This window comes from Notolabrus celidotus, chromosome 16, assembly GCF_009762535.1.
Source record: "Notolabrus celidotus isolate fNotCel1 chromosome 16, fNotCel1.pri, whole genome shotgun sequence".
NCBI classification, from domain to species: Eukaryota; Metazoa; Chordata; class Actinopteri; order Labriformes; family Labridae; genus Notolabrus; species Notolabrus celidotus.
In genome coordinates this window covers 19,201,776-19,209,276 of record NC_048287.1, presented here as the reverse complement: position 1 = coordinate 19,209,276, position 7,501 = coordinate 19,201,776, and positions in this window count along the sequence as shown.

Below are 7,501 nucleotides of genomic sequence, written 5' to 3'. Positions count from 1 at the left end.
GCGGGGGACAGAGGGAAGAGCACGACCCCACTGTTTGTGTTGGTACAGCCACAGGGACTCAATGAAAACAGAGCTGTCAGTAGCGCTTTTGACTGCTGGGCTCTGTGTCAGCCCACAGACCAAATAAACAGCAATCAGCGCTGTACTAACCACTGTGACAGAACACACACACACTTACACACCAAAGCCAAAGCTTGGTGAACAAAACCAAAGTCAAATCACAGCAGAAGAGCATGCATACAGCACACACTCTTATTCACACATGCATGCATGCACACAAATACATACACACGTCACTCACAAGTCCAAAAGCAAACAAGCCGGGAAGTCTGTCTAATTAATGTTTTCAATCCGGCCTCTGAGTGATGTAATGACAACATGTAAGTCATACTCTCTCAGCCCGGTGAGCGCGTGACTTCCCACAAACCTGGAATGGACGTGTGTTGGCACACAGCAACAACATGCGCCCTGAACACCAAGCTAACACCATCTTATACATTATTTTCTGTTTGATATTATATCATTTTATATATTAAATTTGTCATGGCTTTTTTTATGAAGGAAGTGTTTCCATTTATCAGAGGCTGTGGGACAAAACTAGTACAATACATAGATGTCAAAGGTCAGTTTAGCAAAAAATGAAACAAAGAAAATTAAGTTTTATGTCCATCTTATTCAACTATTAGAGGCCATTTCTATAAGTAAAAGCAAGGCACAGGTAAAGCTAGTGTTGGTAGTCACGGAAAACTAGCATGAATTTGAATATAGCATTTCCTCAGGACTCCGTCTAACCCCTCCCCCTCTCCCCTCGGAGCTCCTCTAAAACGACGCCCCCTATCACATGCACGAGCGCCGCTGATTCGCAACCATATGATCGTGACTGATTCAAAACCGGTCCTCAGCACATCATTTGTGTTTTGCATTACGTCAACTCATGTCTCACTCAGCGGTAAGAAAACACCAAAACATTTTCATAGTGAAAGTTAAAAACACAAACAAACATGAAATGTACGCGCAGGAGGCGGGCAGAACGGCAGGAAGGGATTTGATTGGTTTCATAAATTGGACCCTAAAGGCAGGGATTGGTTGGTGTTTTCCCAGGTTTTTCCTCCGGCTGTAGATAGCGGCGTTTTTTTCGCTCTTTTTTAAGAACACATTATGTATTGATTGCCATCGTGACATGAAGATAATTTTAACCAGTATAACAAAAAGTGTATCTAAATCTGAATACCAGCCCCAGCTTTAAAAGACAATTTCTTCTTATGATCATGTGATAAAACTTTTTATTGTGCAATAAAGAGTCTGAAATTTGGTATTTACATCTTAATTATCAGTTTTTATCACATGGTTTCAGCTTTTTGAATCTCAATGATCACTTTCTATTTCACAATCAAACTTTTCATCTCATAAAAATGAGAAATTCAAGAGATTGTAATTATTGTCCTCATATAATTGGGATTTTTTTACAATAAAGGTTAAATAACCTTTTCTTTTACTGCCAAGTATGTGCTCTTATAACCAATGCTGATTACTAAACAAATGACGCACTTAAATTACTCTAAGACATTTGAATTTCCTCCTTATTTTGTCATGGACTTATCACAGCTAATCAATCCAACAACCTTAATAGAGACAGTTATCCTCAACAGATTGTCATGTTTCCCTTAGATGAAATGCAGCTGGTAAGATGACAAAGAAAGAAGTTTAAGAGAAGCTTTATTGAATCAGTTCTGTTCTATACCAACGTATTAATATATGTATGTATATGCAGTGTATTGCATCATTCTGTGGTAACTATGGATTCTAAAATAGGGCAGTGTAAAAATCTTTTCAAGTTGCTCTGTTTCATGTGACACTTCTCCTAACATAACCATCCCTCACATCATATAAGCAGACATCAGTGCTCAAAAACATTCATGGCATTGCTTCAAAGGAATTCTACGCTCTGACTGGATTCATAAATATAAAGATAAATTCTCTCCCTTTCTTTTTTTAGCAAAACCTCAAGAATTTCCAAGCCGGGTGTGCCTCATTTCCATGTCAGCCCCCATGTACAGCAGAGGGATCAGACATCACAAGTCTCAACTAATAGATCCGATTGTTGCCAAAAGCCCTTGAGAGGGAGCAGACAGACAGAAAAAAGCTCCCAAGATCCCTCTGTGATTGAATAAGCATAAGGAGGGATTGGTTTTGTAGCTGCCATAACGAGCTTGCAGATATGACTGAAGTGGTCGCGTCTAAGTAGGCTGAGCAGACAGACAGAGGAGGTTTGACCGAGAACACTAAGAAGAATAGCAGATGCTTTAGATGAAAGAGCAGCCAGGCCTTCACTGGAGGAGTCTGTCTTACAGATAGCGACACACAAACACACAGCACGCACACAAACATGCACACATAAAAAAAACAACCTCATTTTGAAAGACTCTGCACTCTTTAACATTAACAGCTCCCCTATATAAACAAACTATAATGGTGCATTAAAGGTATAAAACAATGTTTTTGTATTGCTCAAGCAAAAGGGAGATGTCATATATTATTTCTGCTTACATTTACATTAAGGGTGTTGATGAATTAGTTCTCAAAGCATCAGTAAAAGTAAATAACATACAAAACTATCGCACAATGCCCATAGGTGTGTTACGGTAGTTCTATCCTATCACATGAAAGTCTCAGATGTAATAGAAAATAAAGACACATTACATATTTGGGTTTTTGGTTAAAAGTTTAGATAGCGATTATAGTGTCATAATGATCTAACTAAGAAAGCAAACCTAACCAGGCCTGCAAAGTGACTTGAGTAAACATGTCATAGTTGATAATTAAGCAAATAGTTCAAAACAGCTCATAAGTAAATGTTCCCTGCCAATAAATTCACCAGGCTTATGACCATCAGGAAATCCACAACCTATAAATGTAGGCTGTGCCCCTATTCAGTGGTAGCATCCTTTGAAGGACCCAGCCTTCATGGTGGGGTAGGTAGACTGCTCATGCCAGAATGAGACAGTCTGGTCTGCAAAGGATCCCCTGTTTATAGAAATGTAATCCTTTATTGTCATTGTACGGTGCACAACAAAATGATAAAGTTTCACCTTAGGTGCACGACATTCAGGTCTACAGTTACAGTATTTCACAGCAGGGGATGTTTGTTGTACTGTAAGAAATAAAAAGAAAAACAACTTGAACAGGAAAGAGATATATATATATATATATATATATATAATAAAAAATGTGCCTCCCTGTCATTTAGCAACAGAGAGCAAGACAGCTGTAGTGGCTATTTGACTTGGTCAACTTACAAAACTTAAATCTCAAGTCAAAACCCGGCCACGAGGCACGGGGAGAGTGGATCTTACACGGTGTCCAAAAAAGTGTCAATGTCCAGCCAAGTATTCAGTCTTTTGGTGGTTTATTGTATAACAAAAAAGCTTCATTCAAACAAAAGGTAGCGTCTCTTTCAAATCTCCCGGTAAAAATCCATTCACCATCTCCGGTGTCCGCCCCTCCTATCTTACCTACCTATATATATAGACGTCACCCGGTGCAAAACGATCGACTTAAAAAGTGAGTAACGAATTATACTAATACCCCTATGGCATCAAAGTTAATTACCTTAAATTAAATAACAATAAATAGTCAATTGATTAAAGTAAAAATAATCAAATATACAAAACAATGTAAATAGCTCCAACAACAGCTAACCAGAAAACATAGCTAGCTAGTTACTGAACCATCATCATCATTTAAAAGATCATTCCTAGTTTTAAAGCTTCTTTCTTTTTTTAAACATTTTTACTGCTCCCCCTTTCATTGCGTTGAAACCAAATGCTAATATTTAACAGTGAATTATTCAGCCACTTGAGAGTCAGCATCTTGATTTTTTTCCATAAAACAATCACAAGATATGTCAAGCTTGAATATGATGTGTCATTTGTGGCCCAGATAAAGTGGAACATATTTGTCTGACTCATTGGTAGGAGCCTTTGAAATGGGACAGCCTTAGCCCTAGCTTAAGATGGCTTTGTGGCCTGGACGGAGCCATGCTAGCTGTTTTTATGGGTTTCACTTTGTAGGCTAATCTAAGCTAGCTAGCCACTGGCTGAAGCTACATATTTACTTCACACAAAGAATGAGCCTTGTATATTTCTTTATAAATAAAGTGAAGATATTAAATAAGCATGTTTCCAAACATGCTATTCCCCTTAACTGTGTTTACTATTTTAGCGTGATAGCTGATATTGCAGCAGTGAGGAAAAGCTTATTTATGGGTTGATTTGCATCTTTCTTTCCTTTTCAGGAGAAATTGGGATCATCTGAGTTTGAGTCTTTCCCTCGACTGTCTCATGTCTTTCTTGTTCTAGACAGACAGGCAGACAGGGCACCCTGGTCATGGCACGACAAGAACAACCACTGGGATCAACCATTTCCGCTGGTGTGTCTCCTCTCCTGTCGCGGTCGCTCCCCCTCCTACACACAGCTACACACACAACCACTACACATAAAATATAAACACACACCACAACTGGTCCCCCTCTGGAGAGATCAATTTCACGGGATCACACGGCGAGCTCTGGTTCCCAGGCGCTCCTCACGCGCTCTGCAGACGTACACAGTTCCCTCGCACAACCTGACTCCTGACCCACCATCATTACCGGGGTCAGAGGAGCGGCAACCCCTCGCTGAAGTAGGTGAGGGGGGGGCTTCTTTCTCCGAGGTTGCAAAAGTTACTGAGAGAGGCTCATTTTGTTTTCTCTCTCTTTTTTTCTTGAGGCCAAATGTCAAACGTTAAAACATGTCTCAACTGTTCGGCCTCGTTATCGAATTAGTGGGTGAAGATGTCTGATTCTATGTTTTTGAACCTTAGGAGTGTGTGTGTGTCTGGTGCATGTGTGTTTGACAAATGTGTGAAACTAATGTTGTTTTTCGCCTCACATTTCGACATACCTTCGTGTCAGGCCTGGTAATCACAGCGCAGCCATATCAAAGGATTAGACTTGGAGCAATGTGAGCACAAACCTTGAATTTCTTGCGCTATTCGTGACTTCTGTCGCATGGCAGCCGGTTCTCTTTTCCCGAAACTCAGCTGCCACTCTCACTCTGATGTGTTCTTGGTAATATAAAATGTCAAAACAGGACAAATTTCAGTTTTCAGGGGTAGAAAGCAAATTTACAAGCGTGACTGGGTCAAACGAATGGCGAATAATCACCTCAAGCTGAGATGAAAGTAAAATTTCCGCCTTTGTTCTCTGACTTTCTCTCACTCTCTCCTCACAGTGACCACCCACCAGGAGTTTCACCGACTCTAGACATGAGTCACACCCAAACCCCAGCAAAACCAGCCGCACCGCTTCCCACTTCACTCAGATTAGAGTCAGACAGCCCAGATTATTATTGCGTCCTGTGAATAATCAGCAGCAGGTACGTCAGTCTTTCTGATTGGATTTGACTGGATGCAACACACGGCAGTCAAATACCGAGTTCTGCCTCAAGTCCACCTGTTGAATTCAGATCTCATGTACCAGACTGAGGATTAGAGGGCCATTTAGAAGATCAGACGGTTGCAGATGAAGCAGGTCGTCTAAGTTTCCTGTAGCTAAAAAGAATTGCAGACATGATCCCTGAAACATATGTCCATCAAGACTGCTGTCTGGGAAATGCTACAGGTGCCTCTCTTACATGACCAAGAGCAGATTTATGACCCAAACTGTTCCACTAGCAGCTAAGCTGACACCAGATAAACAGCTTGTATGTGGAGCAACTAAATTAATCAACTTTTCTCAGATTTTGGTTTCATTTTAAATAATGGTGCTGGCAACATTCAGTGTTTTCTTGAGGACAAAAATATGAAAAGACCCCAAAACACAATCAATTGGTCCTACTAAATATTGCCATATAAGCCCAATGCATCTGATTCTTCCACACCATGGACTTCCCGCTGTTTCTGTGTGTCTGAAAGAGGGAGAAGGGGAGAGGCCTTGAACACCTCCCATGGGGAACGAGCCAGAGATAGGTGTCAGTGGGTCAACTTTGACACATCCTTCATTTCCTCACACGCTGAGAAATGTGTTCGATGTTAAACCAACGTGAAGGAGACTCACAAAACTCACAGGGGAACTTTCAACAATTGACAATGGCCAACAATGAAACCAGGTTCAAACCCCCGCCCTCCTGAAGGACAATACTCACCCCTGCCTCACAAACAGCTCACCCTTAAGACACACATTCATAAACAATGTCTCTCTGTCTCTCTTGGCCCCTCTCTCTCTCTAAGGCACAATGGTCGGGTGTCACACACGTCTGGGGCAGAATTAGCTGCTGCTTCCTCTCCCTGTCAGGGGAAACAAAGATGGCCTTCCTCAGTGCTGCACACAGCTCTATTTATAAACAATAACAAGGCTCGCCCTCTGCAGGGTTTCACCAGAGAGCCGCTCACAGTATTGTTTTCAGGCGGACGAGCATCTGTCTGTGGTTAACCTGCAGACGCCGCAGCTCAGTGTATCATAGTGACTCACTGAGGGTCACACCTTCACCTTCAGTATTATAGTGTTTGGCTTTGGCAAATATTGAAAGACCCTCTATGCTTATAGTGTGCTCTAAGGTATGGATGTTTGACTTTCCCTCTGTAAGATGATCTACATGCAAAGTTTGACACCAGAGGAGAGTTGTTGTTTCTACTGTCTCTCTCTCTCAACAGACCTAATATATGAGTGAAGACATGTTAAAGCAGGACTTTGTGACATTACAACTAAAGGCCAATCATGGTGAAACTCATAACTGTTCCCTGATTAAGATGTGTGATTTGTCCATGTTCAGTTTTTTTTTTTTAAGTATGTAGTCTGACATGTTGCATCAGAAATATCTGTCTTAGTTTGGCTTTACTGCAGTTTTAAAGAAACATCTGCCTCTTGCATTGTGAGCAAACTGATTCAACAACAGTTTGAGCTCAATCATTGTATGCATGGCCTCTTGGTAGGGTATGGTAAACTTTATTTGTCTATGATGTTTAAAAAAAAGAAAGTCGGCTTCACATAAGAAAACCCAATAATGACCAGAATTGCAAACAAGACAACATTAAAAAAACAAGTGTTTAAGAGAGAGCGCTTTGATTTATCTGCATCATCACAAACAATACATTCAATAAATAAAGGAAACAATATTGGAAAGTTGTCATTGTACTTTAAAAAGTTGAAATTAAAATAAAGTAAAATGCACAATTATTTAATGAACTGCTTAAAGTAAAGAGTAACAGGACATGGGGCCACTGCCCTCTCCAAGGACAATTTAATTTGCAGATGAAGCAAAACCCTTGTGCATTCCCTTGCAAACCCTGAACAGTTGTAAATGCAAGGCCATATTAATTTAATAATTTAATAACTCTGGGGCCAACTATTTTCTATAAACATTTATGGTTGCTTTTGGCAGCCTGAAGCGTTGACCTGATGGGAGAAATTCAAACTGGTAGTACAATGGATGGGATGGATCACTGGTAATGTCAAGGCTTATC